The following is a 26,182-nucleotide window of genomic DNA, read 5'->3' as shown; positions in this document are numbered from 1 at the left end:
AGCATGCTCCTTAAATTCTCTGTGCTGAGGTCTGGAAGCCAAAGTGAAAATTCATAGATCCAGGGAATCATATGGGTTGGAAGGGGTCCTAAAGATCATCCAATTCCAAACCCCCTGCTGTGAGAAGGGACACTCCCCCACTAGCCCAGATTGCTCAAGGCCTCATCCAACCTGGCCTTAAACACCTCCAGGAAAGGGACATCCACAGCCTCCCTGGGCAACCAGGGTCTCACCACCCTTGCTTTGCAAGAACTTCTTCCTAATCTCCAGCCTCAGTCTCCCCCTTTCCATCTTAAAGCCATTGCCCCTCATCTTAACAGTACAGGGGGAAGAGGCAAAAGGGCCAACAAGAAGGCCCCTGGATTTAGTGATGCCAGATAACCATTAAGTCAGGAAAGGGAAATATTGAAGTAAAGGTTCACCTAAGACTACATCTGCAACTCTGCCTTTGGGTGAGGGTAGGCTAGTGAAGTGTTCAGTCTGCAGGATGTGGTTAACTAAACCAGAAGTGATAGGGATCTGTTATGTACAAAAGGGATAAATCAGTGTGGTGGGTTGAAATTCCACCCCCCCAACCTTAGCTTTGCCAGACCAGCTCAGTTGGAAGCGAATGAAAGCTGTATTTAGAAGCCAGAACTCCAATCTACAATGGAATGCAATGAATATGTAGCAAATATCCAGGATTTACAATATTTACAGGTATTTACAAGTAACAAACAGCACAGGAACTCCCCTGGTCAAAGACCAAGGGAAGTTACTAGCTACTCCCTTTTTGCCACCCTCCTTCCCCCCTCATCCCCCTATACAAAAGGGATGAGAGAAAGGAGCAGAGCAATGTTAATACCAAAACAATGCAGCCAAGGTCAAGCAGAAGCAAGTCAGTATCTCTCCCAGAGCAAAGAAAAGAGAAGAGAAATTGTTTTGGTACAACCAATTTAAGTTCCTTATCTCTCCAATGGGATTGTTTAGAATTATCTTCAGTTTTCCTTTGCCTGCCCAGTTATATTTTACTACTTTTCTGTTCAAGAAACATCCTGGTCTCCAAACTGGAGACACATGGGTTTGATGGGTGGACCACTAGATGGATGGACCACTAGATGGATAAAGAACTGGCTTGATGGCTGTACCCAGAGAGTGGCTGTCCATGGGTCCATGTCCCAGTGGAGGCCAGTGGCAAACAGAGTCCCTCAGGGATCAGTCCTGGGCCCAGGCTTGTTCAACATCTCTGTGGGTGCCAGGGACAGTGGCATTGAGTGCACCCTCAGCAGGTTTGCTGATGACAACAAGCTGTGTGGTGCAGCAGACAGCTGGAGGGAAGGGATGCCATCCAGAAGGACCTTGACAGGCTGAAGAGGTGGGCACAAGCCAACCTCATGAGCTTCAACAAGACCAAGTGCAGGGTCCTGCATCTAGGTCGAGTCAATCCCAGGCACAAATCCAGGCTGGGCAGTGACTGGCTGGAAAGCAGCCCTGAGGAGAGAGACTTGGGGGTGCTGGTAGACAAGAAGCTCAACAGGAGCTCTCAGTGTGCACTTGCAGCCCGGAAAGCCAACCAGATCCTGGGCTGCAGCAAGAGAAGTGTGGCCAGCAGGGCAAGGGAGGGGATTCTCCCCCTCTGCTCAGCTCTGCTGAGACCCCACCTGCAGTACTGCCTCCAGTTCTAGAGCCCCTATTACAAGAGGGATCTGGAGGTGCTGGAAGGTGTCCATAGAAGGGCCACAAGGATGAGCAGAGGGCTGGAGCACCTCTCCTGTGAGGACAGACTGAAAGACTTGGGGCTGTTCAGTCTGGAGAAGAGAAGGGTCTGAGGTGACCTAATTGTGGTCTTCCAGTACCTGAAGGGGGCTACAAGAAGGCTGGGGAGGGACTGCTCAGGATCTCAGGTAGTGATAGGACTAGGGAGAATGGAATGAAGCTGGAGGTGGGGAGATTCAGACTGGAGGTGAGGAGGAAGTTCTTCCCCATGAGAGTGGTGAAGCCCTGGAATGGGTTGTCCAGGGAGGTGAATGGGGCCCTGTCCCTGGAGGTGTTTAAGACCAGGCTGGATGAGGCTCTGGCCAGCCTGATCTAGTGTGGGGTGTCCCTGCCCATGGCAGGGGGGTTGGAACTAGATGATCCTTGTGGTCCCTTCCAGCCCTGACTGATACTACTATGATACTAAGATCTGTGGAAAAATGTTAAAGGCATAGCCCAAAACTACCACAATCAGCTAAGGAGAGTCAAGAATGTGTTGATTTGAGGAGAAATGCCTGGCTAATTCTGTATGAAGTTTGCTGTCAGAGAAACAGATTAAGGAGCAAGGGTGCAGTAATTAAGTAGCTAAAATTGAGTGAAAGAATTAAATCCTTATGTGTAACCCCAGCCTTCTGCTTGAAGCCTCTTCCTTGACTGCTTTGTGTTCTTCTAAAATAGTAGCTGTCAGGACATCATCACTTGAAGAAGGGACTTGCAAATCAGAACACAATCATAACCCACTCACATTCCAGAGCTGTCCACCTTAACATGCCAGGTCACATTGTGTTTACCTGCCTTTAAATAACAGAACATTCAGTTTCCTCAAAATGGGTTGCTTTGTTTTCAGTTTTGCAATGTTTGTTGCCAGTCCTGTGGCTGAGGCTAGCTGAAAACAAATAAATTCACCCTAAAACCCCACATGACCCAAGTACTGACCCCAGGCAGAAAAATCTTGAGGCTGACACGTCAGCCTGATTCAAAAGCTGACAATCATACAAAGCAGCTCAGATAGCTTCTGTGGTGATCACAGAAATGAGTTGCCACTAGAAGCGCTCCAGAAGTCAACAGAACATTCATCAGCTCAACAGACAGGAGGATTTCTGCCTCTTCTTTCTGAGCTATCTTATGAAATGGTCCAAGTCTTCCAACTTTCTGTCCAGTTCTGGGCCCCTCAGTTTAGGAAAGATGCTGAGTTGCTGGAAGGTGTCCAGAGGGCAACAAAAGCTGGGGAGGGGTCTGGAGCACAGCCCTGTGAGGAGAGGCTGAGGGAGCTGGGGTTGCTTAGCCTGGAGAAGAGGAGGCTCAGGGGAGACCTTCTTGCTCTCTACAACTACCTGAAGGGAGGTTGTAGCCAGGTGGGGGTTGGTCTCTTCTTCCAGGCAACCAGCACCAGAACAAGAGGACACAGTCTCAAGCTGTGGCAGGGGAAGTTTAGGTTGGATGTTAGGAAGAAATTCTTCCCAGAAAGAGAGATTGGCCATTGGAGTGTGCTGCCCATGGAGGTGGTGGAGTCACCATCCCTGGAGGTGTTTAGGAAGAGACTGGATGAGGCACTTGGTGCCATGGTTTAGTTGATTAGATGGTGTTGGGGGATCAGTTGGACTCAATGATTTCAAAGGTCTCTTCCAACCTGGTTAATTCCATTCTATTCTAAGTCTAAGCACTGAACCAATAGTAAATATGTCCCTATTCTCCTGAGCCCACTCAAAGATATTTCATTCTGGCAATATCAAAGTATTGAGAGGATGTTATCCTGGATTCCACTATGAGCAACTCAGCTGTAATTTAGTACTTTACCTCTACCTAGTTTCAGGTTTTAGCAACTGCAAGCTCACTGCTACCATTTGTACCCCCACAGTTGTACTCACTCAGTTGTTTGGCTTCCTACAGTTCCTGGGTCTTCTTTGCTGAGACAGGGCTGCAAACACTCTGAACTTTTGCCCATAGCATTAAAGTCTCCATGAGGATACTTGAGAGCAGCTGGAGACAAAGTTATAACATGTGCTCAAAGAAATAAGAGCAAAACAAAAAATTAGCTACAGCTCCAGCATAAGTCAGGGTTTGGGTGAGGTCTGAGCTTAAATAAGGTTCCTGGTCATGTGGTAAGGAGAGGTCCCATGTGAAGCTGGTTAGGGCCATTAAGGTCCACTTATGCTCTCAGGATATCAGCAGTGAGAAACAAGCAGTGAGGAGGCAGACTGGCTGCAGAATTCAGGGGTTTGTGGAGAATTTGAGGTGCATGGATAGTAGATTTAGGATAAAAGCTTAGTTGTACCATGTGAAGATCCTAAATGAGAAAGTAGAACTGGAACTCAGATAGCAGAGATGCCAGTGAACAAAGAAAGATGTTGGATTCTGGGTCACAAGAGTGGGGTAGAAGCCCAGAATTCCCAGAAGAAAATCACAGAATGTCAGAGGTTGAAAGGGACCTCAAGAGATCATCAAGTCCAACCCCCCCACACTGCCAAAGCAGGATCAGCCAGGGTAGTCTGCACAGGAATACAACCAGGTGGGTTTTGAAAGACACCAGAGAAGGAGACTCCACAACCTCTCTGGGTAGCCTGCTCCACTGCTCCATCACCCTCACTGTAGAGGAGCTCCTCCTCATGTTGAGGTGAAACCTTCTATGTCCAAGTTTGTATCCATTGTTCCTTGAATGGAATTTGATATGCCAGGTCCTCCCAAGGCAGGACCAATGGTGTAATGCAGAAATAGAGCTGAACAGAAACAGGCAGGCTGAAATCTGGGCTGTGAAGCCATACCCTGGCAGGTTTCTTGGAGAAAGACAGAAGAAGACAGCAGTCTGATGATTTCCACTGAGAGCCAGCTTTGTGAACCCCATAGGATATCTAGAAGCTGGAGAATATATTTTTTTTTAAAAGGCAATTATGAAGTTATAGGGAGAGACAAATCCTTATGTGAGCTTCTTCAAAGCTGAAGTGCTATCCTGATTTAAAATGAATACATTATTTCTACTCTGGATGGATTTAGCTTCAGCCAGATGAGGCTGACAGATACTGTTATGCCTTTTCTTCTAAAACATAAAGCCTTATTCTACCAGAAATCTTTTTTACCCCCCTCTCTGGATAATCATGTTAACCTTCCCTTGGCTGAAATGTTACCTGAGCTCTTGCAACCTCTTAGTAACCCTAACCTTCATGACACTAACCCCAACCCCTAATACCTAACTCTAAGGACTCTACCCCAATCCTAACTTCTTTGCTCCCAAGCTTTGTCTAGTAAGAAGAAACAAAGCTTTCCTGGTCTCCCATGCATCTGGGAGTCCCTCTATTGATACAAGATGATGCATGTCTGGAGAGCCTTTAGAAGTGGCCTTGGGCCTAGGATTCCTGTGGTCACTGCATGTTGCATACCCAGAAAGAAATCTTTGTGTAAAGCCAATCAGAAATGTGAGCCCTTAAACCTCTGGAATTGATGGGATGGGAGCGAAGAGAACTGGTGTGGCAGCAAAGGGACTGGGGGAGGTGGGGGGAAAGATTGTATTTCTGCTTTGGGGCAGCTGGAAAGTTTTGGAGGCATTTTAAAATCCTAGGAACAGATTACTTGGTGAGCAGAGTGTGGGTGAGGCAAGCATCAAGACAAGAGTTAGGGCATGGCTATCAAGAGCCCATGGTAAACGTTTCTGTGCATGGCAGACTAGAAAGAGTGGCATTTCCAGGTAAGAAAGATGAACAGATTCCCATCAGACAGCTCCAGTAATAATCTTTCCTGGCCACCACTGTGCTCATGCTTCTTTGCCTTTCATTAATTTTTCTGTGACTTTCAATGTTTTGCCCTATGGTTTGTAAAGGAAATTTGACAGCCTTTCAACTAGAAACTAAAGAGAGTGCCTCTCAATTTCCATCTTGAAAGAGGCAAAGGATGTCTTGAAACACCTCAGGACATTGTCCCCTGGGGATGTTAATTAAAGACCAATCTTGGGTTGTTTTTATCCTCATGATAGCACATTTTTCACACAGAGCTAAAACATACCAGGTACTTAGAATCAGAGAAAGTCCTTTTGGAAGGGATCTCCAAAGCTCCTCCAGTCCAACACCCACCCCCCCTACCCCCAGCAGTCAGCAGGGACATAGAATCATAGATTCATAGAATCAGTCAGGGTTGGAAGGGACCACAAGGATCATCCAGTTCCAACCCCCCTGCCATGGGCAGGGACACCCCACACTACATCAGGCTGCCCAGAGCCTGATCCAGCCTGGTCTTAAACACTTCCAGGGACAGGGCCCCAACCACCTCCCTGGACAACCCATTCCAGGGCTTCACCACTCTCATGGGGAAGAACTTCCTCCTCACCTCCAGCCTGAATCTCCCCACCTCCAGCTTCATTCCATTCCCCCTAGTCCTATCGCTCCCTGAGATCCTGAGCAGTCCCTCCCCAGCCTTCTTGTAGCCCCCTTCAGATACTGGAAGGCCACAATGAGGTCACCTCAGAGCCTTCTCTTCTCCAGACTGAACAGCCCCAAGTCTTTCAGTCTGTCCTTATAGGAGAGGTGCTCCAGCCCTCTGCTCATCCTTGTGGCCCTTCTCTGGACACCTTCCAGCACCTCCAGATCCCTCTTGTAATAGGGGCTCTAGAACTGGAGGCAGTACTGCAGGTGGGGTCTCAGCAGAGCTGAACAGAGGGGGAGAATCCCCTCCCTTGCCCTGCTGGCCACACTTCTCTTGCTGCAGCCCAGGCTCTGGTTGGCTTTCCGGGCTGCAAGTGCACACTGAGAGCTCCTGGTGAGCTTCTTGTCTACCAGCACCCCCAAGTCCCTCTCCTCAGGGCTGCTTTCCAGCCAGTCACTGCCTTGCCTGGATTTGTGCCTGGGATTGCCTCGACCCAGATGCAGGACCCTGCACTTGGTCTTGTTGAACCTCCTGAGGTTGGCTTGTGCCCACCCCTCCAGCCTGTTCAGGTCCCTCTGAACGGCATCCCTTCCCTCCAGCCTGTCTGCTGCACCACACAGCTTGTTGTCATCAGCAAACCTGCTGAGGGTGCACTCAATGCCACTGTCCCTGGCACCCACAAAGATGTTGAACAAGCCTGGTCCCAGGACTGATCCCTGAGGGACTCTGCTTGTCCCTGGCCTCCACTGGGACATGGACCCATGGACAGCCACTCTCTGGGTGCAGCCATCAAGCCAGTTCTGTATCCATCTAGTGGATCCACTAGATCAGGTTGCTCAGAGCTTTGTCCAGCCTGAACTTGACCAGCTCCAGAGATGGAGCCTCAACCACCTCCCTGGGCAATCTTTTGCAGTGTTCCAGCAGCCTCATGTTCCTAACAGCCAATCTAAGCCTCCTCTTCACTAATTCTTTGACAGCTTTTTGTCTGGGATTTACAAACATAGAGAATTGCTGTGGTAATATAGAGTCTCTTTGCTCTCCCCTTTATAATAATATTTTTTATCTCTTATTTTCATTAAATATTCTCTCTTTTTTTTTCTTCCCCCCTTCTGGCAGACAAAACAGTAACACATTCCCCAGACAAAGCCTGTAGGTGTGTTGCCAAGGACAACAGTTTCAGACACAAATTACTTTTGAACCACAACCCCTTTTTGTTGCTCTTTATTGAAGGTCAGCTGTATGTTGTTAATGTTAATTTAAGGCTTTCAACCAACCCTGCCTGAACAGCAATTTGGGGGTGTTAGCAAACATCCATATTCCATCCTTTTCTATGAGGCAGTACCATTAAGTTACAGGCTGCAAAGAGACCCAGCACAAGTTCAGGTTTAAAATCACAGAACCCACAGTAAATTAGGGGTTGGAAGTGACCTCTGGAGGTCATCCAGTCCATCCCTCCTGCCATAAACCCATTTTATAAAGCAGAGGGAATCGTTCTTCAAGGAGTAATTGCTAAAGTGCAACTAAAAACTGGAATGGGCTGTCCAGGGAGGTGGTGGAGTCACCATCACAGGAGGTGTTTAGGAAGAGACTGGATGGGGTGCTTGGTGCCATGGTTTAGTTGATTAGATGGTGTTGGGTGATAGGTTGGACTTGATTATCTCAAAGGTCTTTTCCAACCTGGTTAATTCTCCTTCTCTTCTCTTCTCTTCTCTTCTCTTCTCTTCTCTTCTCTTCTCCTCTTCTCTTCTCTTCTCTTCTCTTCTCTTCTCTTCTCTTCTCTTCTCTTCTCTTCTCTTCTCTTCTCTTCTCTTCTCTTCTCTTCTCTTCTCTTCTCTTCTCTTCTCTTCGGACTCAGAGCAACTCAATAAAAAGGTTCACAACTAAGGATTTCCCCTTATCAGTTCAATGCACAGCAAGGGAAGCAAGCACAGTGCATCACCCAGCATCACCCACTTGCCAAAGTACCATTTCACTGTGCTCAAGCTTGAGCTTGCATAGAACCACCAGAATCATAGAATGGTAGGGGCTGAAGGGACCTCTGGTAATCATCCAGTCCAACCCTCCTGCTAAACCATGGCCACCCACAGCAGCTTGCACAGGAACACATCCAGGTGGGTTGTGAAAAGTCTCCAGAGAAGAAGAATACACAATTTCTCTGGGCAGCCTGTTCCAGAGCTCCAGCACCCTCAGAGCAAAGAAGTTTCTCCTTAAGTTCAAGTGAAACCTCCTGTGTTCTAGTTTGTGCCCACTGCCTCTTGTCCTATCCCTGGGCACCACTGAGATGAGCCCAGCCTGATCCTCATGACCTCCACCCTTTAGTTGTTGATCAGCATTGATAAGATCCCCCCTCAGGCTGCTCTTTTCCAGGCTAAAGAGCCCCAAGTCTCATCTTTCCTTGTAAGAGAGATGCTCCTGTCCCTTCAGCATCCTCATAGCCTCCATTGGACTCTCTCCAGTAGTTCCTTGACCCTCTTGAAGTGGGGAGCCCAGAACTGCCCCCAGCACTCCAGCTGTGGCCTCTCCAGGGCAGAGTAAAGGGGCTGGAGAACCTCCCTTGACCTGCTGGCCACCCTCATCGCTATCAATCTGGGCATTTCTTTTTCCTGCTGCTAGTTGGTGGAGCTTTAATGAACTTCATACTTGCTGCAATGTGGCCCTAATATTTCACCCCCCAAAATCTGCCTGATGGGGTGAAAATTGCAGGCGATTAGGAAGCAAAGGAAGTTGGTTTTGCTTGGGTATCAGCTTCACTCCTTGACGGTGGCTGAGGATAAAAATGAGTCAGGTTCTCAGAGGAATAGTGTAATTCATGGGTTTAGGGAATGGCACTGACAGGGCAGCCAAAAACCTGCCTGCTTGGGTTTTTTTCACTAGCCCACCAGCAAACTTGGGCTGGCTGCTTTCAGCCAGAAACATTCAGGAACATAAAGCACTTGGTTTGTGCTCCCTGTGTGCTGCCAAAGACACTGCTGATCCTGGATCAATTAGAAACATCATAACATTAGGGGGTTAGCTGCAGAATGCTGCAGAGCTTTGAACACTGTTTTCTTACAGAGGTCATTAAGTCATTTCACTCAATAAGGACCTTCTGAGATGGTACTTTTTGAGGGGGAAAACACAAAAAAAGTAGCTGATAGCACCCCCATGCATAAAGAAATATTCAACATCCATACAAAGATGCTCCTCCAAAAGGAAAACTTAAAAGGTGGCAGCACAGAGGAGGTGCAAAGGGCACAAGTTTTGCATCTGACACTATGTTTTCTGTTTGGTAAGAACTAATTTGCCATGGGACTACTATTGTCTGGCCAGATGATACCTCTCATATACACCCAGGGAAATCCTGTGGTTCAAACTCTTCCTCAGAATGAGCTGCTTGAAGAAGTTCTTCACAGGAAGAGTGATTGGCCATTGGAATGTGCTGCCCAGGGAGGTGGTGGAGTGACCATCACTGGAGGTGTTTAGGAAGAGATTGGATGGGTTGCTTGGTGCCATGGTTTAGATGGTTGATTAGATGGTGTTGGGTGATAGGTTGGACTCGATGATCTCAAAGGTTTCTTCCAACCTGGTCAATTCAATTCAATTCAATTCTATTCTATTCTATTCTATTAAATTCTGTTCTGTTCTACCCAGAAGGAAAGGGAGAAGGAAGGAAAGGGAGAAGGAAGGAAAGAGAAAGAGAAAGGGAGAACACTACTTTCTTACAAAGAATCTCCATAGAACCATTCTGTTTGGTAAGAACTAACTTGCCATGGGACTGCTATTGTCTGGCCAGCTGACACCTCTCATATGCACCCAGGGAAATCCTGTGGTTCAAACTGCAGAATGAGCTGTTTGAAAAGGAATTTCACAATATTCAGGAAGAAAAATGTTGGAATTTAACTTGGGTGAGAGGAAATCTGAGGGCTTTGAGGGATTTGGCTAATCACAGCACTGAAAAGGATCACTTACTGTACAATGATCAACTCTGTTTGATAAAGCACAAGTCCCTACATAAATGGCTCTGCAAATTTAGCAGCATAGACTTAGACTATTTAACCAAAAGAGATGAATCATTGATGATACAACCATAAGGAACAGCAGAAAGGAAATGCAGAGATGACTTTTAAGAAAAGAAGTCATAGGGATTAGTCAGGCTGTCAGTCTCCCACAGGAAACAAAAGAATAGTCAGTAAAAATTACACTGTAAAACACAATAGAATCACAGAATGGTTTGGAAGGGACCTCCCAAGGTCATCTAGTCCAACTCCCCTGCAGTCCCCAGGGACATCCTCCACTAGATCAGGTTGCCCAGAGCTCTGCTGAGCTTCACCTTGAATACCTCCAGGGTTGATCCTACCTCCCCAGTCAACCTGTTGCAGTGTTCCACCACTCTCATGGTGCAGAACTTGTTCTTAACATCCAATTTACATCTGCTCTTCTCTCATTTCAAACCATTGCCTCTCATCCTATCACTGCAGGCCTTTGCAAACAGTCCCTCTGCAGACACTTTGTAGCCCCCTTCAGGTATTGGCAGGCTGCTATTAGATCACAGAATGCATCTGGTTGGAAGAGACCTCCAAGATCACCCAAGTCCGTGGTCTGAAAGTGAACTAGAGCATTTCTTCCCTGGCAAGGAGCAGGGCAGAGGAGCAGTCTCTTTTCCAGCTGCAGTTTTCACGCTTCCCTTGCCACGTTTCTTCAGCAAACTGACCACATTCAGCAGCTAACACACACCTTGCATGTCCACACCAGCTGCACAGAACCATGGCCTGGACTGTTTTTAACCTGTGAAAAATCTGTGTTGTCTTTCAAATCTTGTGTCCAGTTCTGGGCCCTTCAATTTAGGAAAGACGTTGAGTTGCTGGAAGGTGTCCAGAGAAGGGCAACAAAGCTGGGGAGGGGTTTGGAGCACAGCCCTGTGAGGAGAGGCTGAGGGAGCTGGGGTTGCTTAGCCTGGAGAAGAGGAGGCTCAGAGCTTATTGCTGTCTACAACTACCTGAAGCGAGGTTGTAGCCAGGTGGAGGTTGGCCTCTTCTCCCAGGCAACCAGCACCAGAACAAGAGGACACAGTCTCAAGCTGTGCCAGGGGAGGTTTAGGCTGGATGTGAGGAAGAAGTTCTTCATAGAAAGAGAGATTGCCCGTTGGAATGTGCTGCCCAGGGAGGTGGTGGAGTCACGGTCCCTGGAGGTGTTCAAAAAGGGATTGGATGTGGCACTTGGTGCCATGGTTCAGTTAGTCATGAAGTCTTGGGTGACAGGTTGGACTTAATGATCTTTGAGGTCTTTTCCACCCTTATTGATTCTACGATTCTATGAACTAAAACATCTGCAATGGAGACTAAACCAAAATGCTTTCATTTCATTTAATCCAGACTAATTCTTCTTTTACTTTACTTCAGGAGAAAATAAAAACAAATGTGATCTGGCAATGGACTTAGTCAAATTGTTCAGGTATTTTTTTTTCCCCTGTGACCTCCTTCTGCCCAGTCAAAGCAGTGTCAATTTTAATTAATCTGACTGTCCTATTTTGTGATTCCCCTTTCCCTGCAGGAGAAGATAAAATCCACAGACTCCTATTAAAGACATTGTCCTGCTTCTCATCCTGTCCCAAAGTCAGAAGTTCTTCAGACATGAAATTGTTTGGCAGCTACTTGAAAAAAAAAACCACACCACCAAAAACAACCACCAGTGAGAAGCAGTCAGGAGTTTAGAGGCAAACACAATCACAACAGGAAGAAAACTCCTTTCTTGAGCCCTCTGCCAGGAGGGCCATTAAACTTCTGTCAAGTTTAATGAAAAGAAAATAAAGTTTAATGAAAAGAAATATAAAACACTCTACCTGGATGATCAAAGGGCTGGAGCTCCTCTCCTATGAGGACAGACTGAGTGACTTGGGGCTGTTCAGTCTGGAGAAGAGAAGGCTCCGAGGAGACCTTCTTGTGGCCTTCCAGTGTCTGAAGGGATCTACCTCCCACCAGACCAGGTTGCTCAAACCTCATCCAGCCTGGCCTTGAACACTTCCAGGAGGGGGCATCCACAACCTCCATGGGCAACCTGTTCCAGTGTCTCCCCACCCTCACTGTAAACTCAGCCTGTTTCATTGGCCAAGTTGATTTGTATTTATGTATTTAACTAAGGAATTATCCCATCCAACTGGATGGGCTGGGGGCCAGCCAGCTGGAAAGCAGCTCTGCAGAAGAGGACTCAAGTATCTAAGGCATATCCCAGGGCAGGGCTGGATGGATTGAGCTCACCTATTTCTAGAACCAGTTTCCTTCCTAACAGCACAGCCAGCAGATTGAGGGAGGTGATTCTCCCCCTCTAGTCCACTCTGGTGAGACCACACCTGGAGTAGCATGTCCAGTTCTGGAGCCTCTAATTACAGGAAGGATCTGGAGGTGCTGGAAGGTGTTCAGAGAAGGGCCACAAGGATGAGCTAAGGGCTGGAGCTGCTCTGCTCTGGAGACAGACTGAGGGAGTTGGGGCTGTTCAGTCTGGAGAAGGCTCTGAGGAGACCTTATTGTGGCCTTCCACTATCTGAAGAGGGCTACAAGAAAGCTGGGGAGGAACTTTTTAGGGTGTCAGGGAGTGATAGGACTGGGGGGAATGGAACAAAACTAGAAGTGGGTAGATTCAGATTGGATGTTAGGAGGAAGTTCTTCCCCATGAGGGTGGGGAGACACTGGCACAGGTTGCCCAGGAAGGTGGTAGAAGCCTCATCCCTGGAAGTTTTTGAGGCCAGGCTGGATGTGGCTGTGAGCAACCTGCTCTAGTGTGAGGTGTCCCTGCCCATGGCAGAGGGATTGGAACTGGATGATCCTTGAGGCCCCTTCCAGCCCTAATAATTCTATGATTCTACAATACCTCACTTTGGGAAATCTGGGCTAATCTGCATCTTGCACAGAGAAACTTCAAGCTTCTTGGAATCCTTATCCAGAAGTAACCCTGCCCTGTCAGACAGTTTAGCTTGTGTTTCTTATGCTGAACACAAATTTCCATAGTGGCATTGATGTATCGTTGTCTACAAGTCACTGCCATGACGGAGTTATTTATGTCCCTAAATATTTACGTATTCCATTTCAACCAGGATCTATTTATCAGACAAAGGCAATCACTGTGAAACAAAGTCAGCCTTTTGCTTGTGAAGAATGAGCCAAATATAAGCACTCTCTTCCTCCTGACTACACATTAATCTTCCATGAAATAACAAGTCTGTCCCTTCTTCCAAGCCAGCAGCAGCAGCAAAATGATTTCAAACTGCCTTTTTTTTCTCCCCCCCTTCTTCTTCTTCTTTTTTTGTCTGCAGGACTCTGGAGAAAATTGTTCTTTTGAGAAATCCTAGTCAACATATTTAGTGCCCCATGCATATTTCATAGCATGATGGATCAGTATTAAATGCACATAGCAGCAGCACCACAAGAAGTGCAGCACCGAACCAGCAGCAGTCATTTACTTGAGAACAATCTTATCTTCGAATGCAAGCATTAGCTGCTACTTGGCATGCAAAGCTCTTGGGTTCCTAGATTCATAGAATGGTCTGGCTTGGAAGGGACCTTGAAGATCATCCAGTTCCAAACCCCAGCCATGGGCAGGGACAGCTCCCACCAGCCCAGGTTGCTCAAGGCTTCATCCAACCTGGCCTTGAATGCCTCCAGGGAGAGGGCATCCACAAGCACCCTGGGCAGCCTGTTCAGGGGCTCCCCACCCTCATTTAATCTCAGCCTGTTTCATTGGCCAAGCTGATTTGTATTTATTTAACAAAGGGTTGAGAGGTTCATCAAGAGCTTTGTGAAGGACCTGAATTCCGTGGGTGAGGCCCAGTTTTTGTTTTGGCTGAGTAGTCTGAAGTCACAGAATCATGGAATTGTTAGGGTTGGAAGGGACCTCAAGGATCCTCTAGTTCCAAACCCCCTGCCATGGCCAGGGACACCTCACACTAGAGCAGTTTGCTCACAGCCACTTCCAGCCTCACCTCAAAAACCTCCAGGCATGAGACTTCCATCACCTTCCTGGGCAACCTGTGCCAGTGTCTCACCACCCTCATGGGGAAGAACTTCTTCCTCACATCCAATCTGAATCTACCCACTTCTAGTTTTGCTCCATTCCCCCTAGTCCTGTCATTACCTGACACTCTAAAAAGTCCCTCCCCAGCTTTCTTGTAGCCCCCTTCAGATACTGGAAGGCCACAACAAGGTCTCCTCAGAGCCTTCTCTTCTCCAGACTGAACAGCCATACCTCTCTCAGTCTGTCCTCATAGCAGAGGAGCTCCAGCCCTCAGCTCATCCTTGTGGCCCTTCTCTGGACACACTCCAGCACGTTCAGATCCTTCCTGTAACAGGGGCTCATCTTGCAGATCCTAAACTCAGCTGGACCCTCCAGGCTGATTTCTCTGCTCTCAATGTCAGCATGCTTTGCTGGGACCTCCAAGGGTTTTGTGACTTGATCTGTTGTATGCAAATCTGCTCTCTGCAGAGAGACTCCCAGCAAATAGTCTTCCCAAGTCCATCCCCCTTCTGTAAGGCAAGACTTTCCATGCCCAACTCATACCCCACAGGCTTTTAGCAAGGCAGTTCTTTAAAGAAGCTCAGTAACAGCAGCCCCATCACCCACACCACCAGCAATAAGACAGCTTTGCTACCAACACTGCATTTAGAGGGTGTGCTGCAGTCATGGGAGAGAAGCTAAGCATCTGATACTTTACAAACCACTGAAAACTTCTCTGAGGTGCAGTATTTTAGCCTGATTTCAAACACCAATCCTGCCATATGAGTGCTCACTCAACACCTGGCAGCTACGTTTCATTCTCCAGCTACATCCATCTGCCTCAGGCTCTGCTCCCACAGCCAGCCCTTATCCCTTCCTGAGAAGGATGCAAGGGGCCTGTGCCTCTAGTCAAAATCACTGTATCTGAGAAGATCACAGTATCACCAAGGTTGGATGAGACCTCGAGGTTCATCAAGTCCAACCTGTCACCACAGACCTCATGACTAGACCATGGTGCCAAGTGCCACATCCACTCTCCTCTTGAACACCTCCAGGGATGGTGACTCCACCACCTCCCTGACCAGCCTATTCCAATGGTGAATGAATGTCCTTAGAAAGGCAAGAATCCAGCAGGCAGTGGTGGATGAGCTATGGGACATAACTCAACAAGAAACAGCAGCTTTCCCCATCAGCAACACTGATGTCTGCCAGAGTCAGAGAGCCACATCACTACCAAAGCATCTTTAGGGCCCAGCAACATAAGCTAAGCTGTGCTGGTTGGTTTTAAAGAGCCAGCCACACAGCCTAGTCAAGTAAGTTTTTAATTACAATTCCAATCTATTAATGGATCATTTAATTGCTCTTCCCTTCTTGCAGTGCACAGGCAGCTGAGCTAATCCAAAGCATTTCAGGGATATTTTAGCAGGGCTGTCTTTGCACAGAAGTAGGAGAGGAAAAAAGACCTGACTTATCCATGTGGCTCAGGTTCAAGAGAGTTACCTCCAGACCATAGCAGCTAAGTCTGTTCCTGGAGGTGTTCCAGAAATGTGTAGACATGGTCCCTGTAGATATTGAGGCCATGGTGGTCTCAAGTTGACTCTTGAACTCTGATCTTAGAGGGCTTTCCCAACCAAAGCAATTCTCTGATTCTATGACAGCTTTCCTTACAGTGTTCACAGTAGTTCTGGACTAGCAGATGGCAGTTGATTAGATGGTGTTGGATGATAGGTTGGACTCGATGATCTCAAAGGTCTTTTCCAACCTGGTTAATTTCCCTTCCCTTCCCTTCCCTTCCCTTCCCTTCCCTTCCCTTCCCTTCCCTTCCCTTCCCTTCCCTTCCCTTCCCTTCCCCTCCCCTCTCCTCTTGCCTTCTCTTCCCTCCTCTCCTCTCCGAACCTCTCCTCTCCAAACCTCTCCTCTATTCTATTCTTGAGAACCTGTGAGTATCTGAAAATTGGTATTCCAGGAATTCTGCTTGTTCACTAACTTTTCCTGTATCTGGCTAAGAAAGGAAGATTTGGGAAGCTACATAGGCAAGAGGCCAACCCAGGCAATCTGAAGCTGTGCCACGCAACGCAGACCGGTGTTACGCCATCCTGATTAGCAACGCATCAAACTCCTTGGTCAGACTGCTTGGCTCTGAGTGATTCACCAACAGCTACTACTAATGAAAAGCTGGATTTTAGCATAACACAGTGCAGGTCCCATTTCTCCTGTATTAATTTGTGCTTGTTGTAGTGCTGCTGAATTTGTTCTGAACCTACTTTTCAGGAACTAAACCCCCACAGCCTTTCTCAAGCTCACAGAGTAATTGTTTGCTCTGGTAAAAGAGCAAACAGCGAAGCAGGCTGATCTGGAAACAGTTTCTTTTATCATTTCTATCTGTTTCCCAGATTGCTTCTCACAGTATCAGAAAGGCATCACTCTAAGACAAAAAAAAAAGAGAGGAAAAAAAAAGAAGCCTGACTCAGGCATTGGCCTGCTGAGATAACACTGCAGAACTGCATTCTGGAGGGGAGGGGGGGGAGGGAAGCAAGATAAAGTATTTAGTGTATTACAAGTTGAAATTACACCCCCAGCACCCCCCACCCAATGTGGAGAATTACCCCCAAAATATAACTGCCAGACCAGCTCAGTTGGAAGCAAATGAAGCTGTATTTGCAGGCAAAACTACAATCTAGTCTATGAAATGCAATGAATAGGTACAAAGTGCACAATGTTTACATGTATTTACAGTTTATAAACAGCATAAGAACTCCCCTGGATAAAACCAGTAGCTACCAAGAACTTCCCCCTCTCCCCTCTCACTTTACAAGGGAAAAGAGAAAGAGGAGAAAAGCAGAGGGTGGCTGTTAGTACTTAGCCACAAGGAGAAACACAGCCAAGGTCAGCAAGCCTTGCAGAAGCAACCAGCTAGTATCTGCTAGAGCAAAGAAGCTGAGAAAGAGTTAAGTTTATGCAACTAACCTCATGTTAGTTATCACAAGAGGACAGAGTCTCAAGCTGTGCCAGGGGAGGTTTAGGCTGGATGTTAGGAAGAAGTTCTTCATAGAAAGAGAGGTTGCCCATTGGAATGTGCTGCCCAGGGAGGTGGTGGAGTCACCATCCCTGGAGGTGTTTAGGAAGAGACTGGATGGGGTGCTTGGTGCCATGGTTTAGATAGTGTTGGATGATAGGTTGGACTCGATGACCAGCTCCCTCAGCCTCTCCTCACAGGGCTGTGCTCCAAACCCCTCCCCAGCTTTGTTGACCTTCTCTGGACACCTTCCAGCAACTCAGCATCTGCAGCCAAAAGGAGAGCTCAAAATGCTCTTTTGTTGTGTTTTGGGGTGGGTTTTTTTAACCCAATAAATACATCTGGAATTTCCTTCTCACCTTTGGCTGAGGTACCACAGTTGGGGCAGTTTTCTCTGCAAATAAAGAGGGGGGAAAAAAAAACTATTACTTAAAATAATGATCTAAACTTATTCCTTCACAGGAGTTCAGGTTGACACTTTAATGGGATGGTGATGAAAGGGGAAATAAAAATTCACCTTTTCACAGCTAATATTAATAATTGGAAGCAATTATCTCAGTTTACACATTTATGGGAATATTTTTCTTACACTGAGCTTAAAAATGAGTTGAAGGCACTAAATTTACAAGTAGAATATGTTTAACCTTTGGGCTACAGTTGCTTTCTAAATAGATATAATTCTGGGTAGAAGTGGAGGCTTCACTGCTGACAGTGTTCAAAGCCAAGCTGGATGAGCCTTGAGCAACCTGGGCTAGTGGAAGGTGGCCCTGCCCATGGCAGGGACTTGAAACTGGATGTTCTTTAAGGTCTCTTCCAACCTAAACCATTCCTTGCCCTATTAAATTCCCACTAATTTACAAATTTGGACATCTTGAAATTGGAGCATTCCATGCAAAAAAAAACCCTCTGTATTTTCTCTCCCTCTCTTCTCCCCACTTCCTAGTCTATGATTTTGGTTTATTTCAGCTGAAGGATCTGGTTACCCCTGTCCTGGATGGAGCTCAGCTGGGTGAAAAGGTTACATACCCTAGTGCAGCACAGCAGCTTCTCACCACCACCTCCCTGGGGAAAACTGGCACCCTTTCAAAGTGCTCAGCTGCCTGCTCCCTACCCTGATTCAGCCAAACCCATCAGGTTCAGTTGAAACTTGTTAATATTGGCTTAAGTAAAGCTCCCACCTAGTGCTGACCCTGTCCAGGGAGTTGTCAGCCCCAGCTGCTTTCACCACTCTCACTCCACCTTCCTACCAGAGATCAGCACCTCCTCAGGCCTGCCACTTTAACTGCTGGGAGGTTAAATACCAATCATTTCAGAGCTTAGGGTATGCAGGGTAGCTAAAGAAAGAAACTGACCCAAACCAGAAATAAAGGCAGGAGGATGACTGCTGGCTGAGGGTTGGAACAAGCATCCTTGTATGCAAGGGAGGGGAGCAGCGGGAGCCACTTCACCCAGACCTGCCACTACTTCAGCGGAGCTGCAGTGCATCTTCTAACCCAGACTGCTCTGGAGCTTTGCAGTGGGTCAGTGTTAGGGTAACAGGCTTTTCAGTATCCCACACTGCACAAACAAAGTCCCTGAAGAAGACCTTGGCAAGTTTTCACAGCTGCTTCCACAGAGGCAGCATTGCCCTTCTCTTGTGTTCACCCCCCCACAACGGTAGCTGGGTTTGGATGAGCACAGACCTCAGCCTTCAGAGCAAGCTGCTGCTTGTAAGATGAATTCACACATGTATATTTTTAACAGAACAGCCACCTTTGTTCTTAAATCATTTAAGGGCTCTTGGATGAACCTGTCAATGTGACATTTTGCTAGGGAAAAAAGGGAAGAGAAAACCATTAAGAGCTAATAGTACCAGCCGAGAGCCCTGATGTCACCCAGCAAACACCCTCTTGCCATCACAGAATCACATATGGTTGGAAGAGACCTCAAAGATCATGCAGTCCAACCTTCAACCCAGCACTGAAGGGTCAACACTAATGCCTAAGGACCAGGTCCACACTGCCATTGCCAGTAACAGGCCACAGACATCATGCTAGTGTGGCCAGCAGGAGCAGGGAAGTCATTGTGCCCCTGTACTCAGCACCGGTTAAGCCACATCTTGAGTCCTGTGTCCAGTTCTGGGCCCCTCGATTTAAGAAGGACATTGAGACACTTGCATGTGTCCAGAGGGAGAGGCCTCGAGCACAGCCCTACAAGGAGAGGCTGAGGGAGCTGGGGTTGCTTAGCCTGGAGTGGAGGAGGCTCAGGGGAGACCTCATTGATCTCTACAACTACCTGAAGGGAGGTTGTGGCCAGGTGGGGGCTGGTCTCTTCTCCCAGGCACCCAGCACCAGAACAAGAGGACACAGTCTCAAGCTGCACCAGGGGAAGTTTAAGCTGGAGGTGAGGAGAAAGTTCTTCACTGAGAGAGCTGCTGGCCATTGGAATGTGCTGCCCAGGGAGGTGGTGGAGTCACCATCCCTGGAGGTGTTCAAGAGGCCATTGGACGTGGCACTTGGTGTCATGGTTTATTAGGCATGAGGTGTTGGGTGACAGGTTGGACTTGATGATCTTTGAGGTCTTTTCCAACCTTATTGATTCCATAATTCTATGATTCTAATTCTGCAAGTGCACAACAGTGAAGCTTACCAAGCTTTGTTCAGGGCTGGCTTGGCACTTTGGTTTAGTTCAGTTAACTGTGACAGCCTTTTGTTCTTAGGACCAGCTGACCAATTGCTGACTTTGAATAATCTCATTGTATATTCATTCAGTATAACTGCAGGCTTTATAAGGCTAGGAGTAATAACTTGCTAGCTGGTACAGAGCAAAATATTTGTGACCCCAACACAGTGATGCTGTGTAAAGCAATGTGGCACAAGGAGGTGACAATGGAATGGGCACAGGCCAGCCCTGGACACTGCAGGTTGTGACCTGTCCATGGTAGGAGGCTGGAACTAGAGGATCTTTAAGGTCCCTTCCAATCTAAACTATTCTGTGACTCTCTGAAGCCTGCTCAGCCCTGCATCTCACTCCAGCATCAAAACCTGCACTTGCATTTAGAGATATGACCAATGCAGCCCTTCTTATCACAGAATCACCAAGGTTGGAAGAGACCTCAAAGATCATCAAGTCCAACCTGTCACCCCAGACCTCATGACTAAACCATGGCACCAAGTGCCACATCCCATCCCTTTATGAACACCTCCAGGGATGGTGACTCCACCACCTCCCTGGGCAGCCCATTCTGACCGATTAGTTATGTTCCCAGGCATTCCAGAGATTTCCTTCCCCTGAATGAGTAAAGACCATCTCAGAATCACTAAAAAGAGCAGCTAGAAAACTGCTACAACAGCTGAAAAGGTAATAAATCACACAGCTAAGCTGAGGGGGAAATGTTTGCCTCCTGCAGTCAGTGACAAACAAGAAAAGAAGATGGTTCTGGAGAAGTAGGCTTTGGCCAGCCCTGCTTTGGCACTGGGGTCCCTTCTCTCCTGCTGAAAAGATCTCCCTGGTGCATAAACAAGGACTTTTTCTAAACTGTTTCTAAAACAAATTGGTCTTGCAGCCCTCACTGCTGTTGTAACAATAAACCAAATAATTCCTCACATACCAGCCGAATCTGTTAAGAGCAGAAAGAAATGTGCCTGCTGCTGGAGCAGAATGTCAGCCTGGTGTACAACAGAGAAAGTCAAGGCTAATGACACTAATTGCCAAGCCACAAACATGACTAAAACTGTGGTTTGGAGCTAGCATCTCCACAGACATTTACTTCACTCCTAGGAAAAACTGGGGCAAATTAAATGAAAAAAAAAAAGCCAACACAAAACAACAGGGCAAAAGCTGCAGTTCTGCAGTGCTAAGTACAGTGTTTCATTGGGGTGTGTAACATAGACTCATAGAATCAATAAGGTTGGAAAAGACCTCAAAGATCATCAAGTCCAACCTGTCACCCAACACCTCAGGACTACAAAAACACGGCACCAAGTGCCACATCTAATCCCCTCTTGAAGGCCTCCAGTGATGGTGACTCCACCACCTCCCTGGGCAGCACATTCCAATGGGTAACAACTCTCTCTGGGAAGAACTTTCTCTTCACCTTGAGCCTAAGCCTCCCCTGGCACAGTTTGAGGCTGTGTCCTCTTGTTCTGGTGCTGATTGCTTAGGAGAAGAGACCAACCCCCCTCCTGGCTACTACCTCCCTTCAGGTAGTTGTAGAGAGCAAGAAGGTCTCCCCTGAGCCTCCTCTTCTCCAGGCTAAACAATCCCAGCTCCCTCAGCCTCTCCTCAGCCTCGTTGCCTTCAAGTGTCTCGATGTCCTTCCTAAACTGAGGGGCCCAGAACTGGACACAGTACTCAAGGTGTGGCTTAACCAGTGCTGAGTACAGGGGCACAATGACTTCCCTGCTCCTGCTGGCCACACTATTTCTGATGCAGGTGAGGATGCTATTGGCCTTCTTGGCCACTTGGCCACTGCTGTCTCATGTTCAGGCAGCTGTCAATCAGTACCCCCAGCCATGAGGTGTTGGGTAATAGGTTGGACTTGATGATCTCTGAGGTCTTTTCCAAATTATCAGTTCTATGATTCTATGATATTGCTGCTGCTGCTTAACATACAAGATAAGGGTAGTTAAGAGAAATGGATTTTCTTCCTCTGTACAGCCACTCTTACTAAATAGATCCTTCTAAATGTCAGGCTCCCTGATGAAGCAAACAGAGGGTGAGTCATAAGCTTCTTTAAATGCAGTGCCACTGTACTGCAAAAGCTGGAAATGACTTTTAATTTTCTTTTTAATGATCCTGAAAAGTGCCTGTGTGGAAGATGCCCAAGCCTGACACCTGAGGCAGAAGCACAGATGCAGTTTCTTCTTCTCTGTAAATCATTGCCCATTCAGTATTTCTTATTGTAGTTGTGCCTTTCCCCCCCCTTCCCCCCCCACTCTTCTCAGAATTCAATAAATCATATCATGAGATTTAATCACAGCCTTCTGTATGAGTTATGAAATAATCATTGTCTGCTACATTATTTCTCCTTGATAACTTTGTCACACAGTGGAACTCCATACAAAGTCCTTTGCTTCAAACAGCTAATGTTGGCTGGGGTTTTATTTTTGCAGAGAAACAACAGCAGCAGCCCATAATAAGTCCTTTTCACTATGCTGCAACACAGCAGAAAGCCCTCTGTGTTTCTTGAACTGTGAGACTCAGATACACAAGGCTGAGCCATGGGATGGGGAGAGAAGGAAACAGTTATTGCTGGAGATGAAACCAGAGAGTTAGTGGCATGGAGCAGAAAAATTGCTCCCTTCCTGGGACTGATTTCTAGAGCTGCCCAAAGGAGAGTGGCCCCCATCTCTGACCAGGAAAACCAGATCACCCCAGCGCTGCTTGGCCATCTTTGCCTTCTTCCAGGATGCAGAGAAGCCTCAGATCTTGCTTCTTTCCCCAGCCGGAGTCTCACCAGCTCCAAACCAGCCTGGGCATCCTGAAACAACACCCATGAAGATGTTTGAGGTGAGCCCACCCCAGGCAGGTGTTCTGAAGAGAATAAAACCAAGGGGAAGGTAGCTCTAGCACTCACTGCTTCACTGTATGTGCAGTCCCAGTAAGGGGCAGTGGAAGGACACCAGCAGCTGCAAGACTTTGCAGAGAGAACCTCTGCAAATACAGCACCTGGGAATGACAAGGCAGCTCGTGGAAGTGTTTCTGAAGAGAGGAAAGACAGACAAGACCAGACTGCTAAATCTTATTTACAACCACAGCCCTAAAATTCATCCCAATTTTGGAGCCATTTACAACTCTGCTAACATCCAATCTGTCTCTCCAGCTTTGTTTCTGAGATGTTTTGGCTTCACATCTGTTTCTTTACGAATCTCTTGTTCCTTTAACTGCTTGGCTTCTGCTGGCTCATTCTACTTTGATCAGAGATGTTGCCATTTTTTCCCTGTCAGCTTCCCAATATTCTGTGTGTTTCTGACCAGCTGTCAGTGGAAAACTGCTCTGTGCAAGCCAGGTGCTTTATAACAGAAGAGTCTTCTGAATAATGCTTGCATTGTTTCCCCAGGTCTACCTGGGAAGCTCAAAGTAGACACAACCCCTCTGTTCTAGAGTAACCTGTGAGAAGCTTGACACCTCAAAAGGCTGTGTAAGGAAACATCAGACTTAGATGGTTCATGGAAATAGCCTCCAGTGATGGACAGGACAAGTGGATGGATTATCTTCCTTCTCCATTGCATCTCTCAAAGGAAGCAGGAAACCTACTCTTGGCTTTGATTTCTGTCCACCATCGCTCCCTTAAAATATTCTTCTTCCATGGAATTCCATCACTTTTAGCTAAGGTAGAACTGATTAAATCTGCAGGGGAGAGGAGGAACCATTGTTTCTGGTCTCTAGCTGGAGCAGGAGGCATTGCCATTGGTCTTTCTTTGCAGCGGCGACATCACAAGCCAGCTGCAGTTAGCCCTCTCCATGCCACCATGGATGCTTGGCAAGACATAACTTACACAAGATGCCCTGTCAGGAAATCTGTTTACTAAAGAGGCTGGAAAGGTTTGCCTGCCTCAGCTGATGCATCAGATGCCTCCTCATTTCACAGCTACCATGAGACAAAAGGGGAACACAAAAAGTGACCCTGACACGCAGCAGCACTGAGCTCCAGGGCTAAAATAAGGACTTGCAGGTTGCTTGGGTTTCAAAAGACAGGGTTTGTGATTCATTTTTTTTTGCTAAAGAACTGCATGTTTGCAGATGCAATTGGCATTGCACAACAGGTGAACTGCTCTGGGTGGGGGGGGAGAGGGTGACTAGCTGACTTTTGGAGGTGCTTTCCAACCCAGACTATTCTAGGATTTGATGATCTCCAGAGGTCCCTTCCAACCCTCCACCATTCCATGAGTCTGTGATCACACCACCACCCTTACAATCAGGTTTGCTAGAGCAGCATTTTGCATGTGTAGACTTTAATTTTGGAAGCAGATGGGGCTTCTGCCATGCTAAAAAAAGGAGCTGGTAGTTTTAAGTGTTGACAGTAGAGCTGGGTGCCAGCTTCCCTGCTCTGTTTTGGGATTGCTTCTCTCCAAATTCATCTCCCAAGCAATCCCAGGCTCCCTCTGTGACAGCACAGATGTAAGTCTGGATGCAGAAAGTTAAGGGGAGCTCTGTTTACCTGGGACAGCCTGTCCCTTTCAACTAGCAGCTGACTGACAGTTGCTTGCTAGGGGAAATAACCAACATGAACTATTTGAAATCACATTTCCCTGCGAAGAAAACAAACAAATCAACAGACCCAGAGTGACAAGACTGAAAATTCCTCTCTTGGGAGCAGGGAAGAAAGTCAGTCTAAATTAGCAAAGGCTATCAACTCACAGGTGAGGTACAAGGGGAGAGAGGCTGTGACTTGAGCTGCTTCTTGCAGCTGTGTTTGTGCACCCTCCTGCCACCCCTAAGCTGCTGCCTATCTCTGAGGGTGTGCACACAGGCAGCTACCTCTGGTCGGTGCTGCTCTGCACACTCAGTCTTCCTCACCCCGCAGTAATTAAATGGTGCTTCTACTGGACCCAGCAACAGCACAGTGGTCACACACTGAACTGTGGCAGCAACTCTGTCTTCTAATTTGGATGAAAATGTTAGTTCAATGTAGCATAATTAACACTCATGGTAAACTGAGCAAAGGCCACTTCAGTTCTGGAGTTAAATGCTCACAGGAGTAGTAAATCCTTTCTAGTGAAAGTAGCATTAAATGCTGGATGAGGTTGGGGGTCTGCTGCAGACCAGCCCTCAGGAATCAGGGGCTCAGAAGCCATCACCTCCAAGAGCTCAGAAGATCAAGTAAGCTCTGCATGGTACCTTAGCTCCCTCATCTTACCTGCTGAATGATAGAACCATAGAACTGTTGAGGTTGAAAGAGGCCTTGCAGATCATCCAGCCCAACCACTCACCTGGAGATCACAATCCCACCACTGCTGCTAAGCCACTGCTACTGAACCACATCTCTCAGCACCACATCCATGCATTTTTGAACGCCTCCAGGGATGGAGACTCCACCACCTCCCTGGGCAGCCTGTTCCAATGGCTGAGAACCCTTGCTGGGAAGACATTTTCTCCTGCAATCCAACCTGAACTTCTGGCACAAGTTGAGGCTGTTTCCTCCTGTCCTGTAATGGTAACCCTTGCTGGGAAGACATTTCTCCTGCAATCCAACCTGAACTTTTGGCACAAGTTGAGGCTGTTTCCTCTTGCCCTGTTATGGGGGTCCTATTAAAACACTTCACCTTGTTTGATAGTTAACCAAGTCATGTCAGAACTACATTTGGGAGATACCCTCATGCTGCATACACTCTCACACTGAATTCTGCTGAAGCATTTAATTAAGTGCAAGCTAGCTATGAACTTCTGGACAAGTAAAGGTTAAAGACAGAAGAGTAAATATCAAATTCAAATTAAATGCAATAAAAGTTCCCTTTTTTTTTATTATTCATTGTGGTATTTCCCCAGGTTGTGCCTTTATGAGCTTTTTAAATGGCATCATCTGTTAACCACTTAAGCCAGGGAGCAACCCCTACAAAACAGCCCGGTTTTGCCAGAGCTGTGAAAAATGAAGCAATCCCAGAACCAAATGAAAGTGTTCTCACAGGCTTGGGCAGCAGCATCCTGCCCTTATCTGCACACAGGCAGAGAAATGGGCTGAGCTGTGGATCTTCAGTGCAGCTGGCAGGTTTGGAAGCACATGGGTACTTTAGAAGCAATGGTATAATTGAAAATGCTTTCCCTGGTGGCTTCTCAAACTGGATAAATACCCCTGGAAAGTCCAGCCACCAGATAGCCAGCCTCAGTTCTTCAGGTCAAGGATGTCTGGGAAGCCATCTGCTCAGCACAGGCTTGCACCATGTATAATCAGGCTCCAAGAGGCAGAAGCCTTTCTGAAAATGCAATTTCCCCACGGGGTGACTTGTTAAGCCTGTGCCAGGGTACAGAGGCCTTGGTGAAACCACCAGCTGTTCCTCAGAAGATTGCTGTGGCACGGTGCAGAAGATACCCACAGGAAGTAATTTGGTGTGTGCTGTCATTATCATCACTGCCTGGGGATCTTCTAACAAAGCAGTTTGGGCTTGGAAGAAGTCTGCTTGTCAAAAGCCAAGCTGCCTG

The sequence above is a fragment of the Dryobates pubescens genome, chromosome 23 (genome assembly GCF_014839835.1).
Source record: "Dryobates pubescens isolate bDryPub1 chromosome 23, bDryPub1.pri, whole genome shotgun sequence".
In the NCBI taxonomy this organism is placed as follows: domain Eukaryota; kingdom Metazoa; phylum Chordata; class Aves; order Piciformes; family Picidae; genus Dryobates; species Dryobates pubescens.
This window is presented reverse-complemented; position numbering follows the sequence as displayed.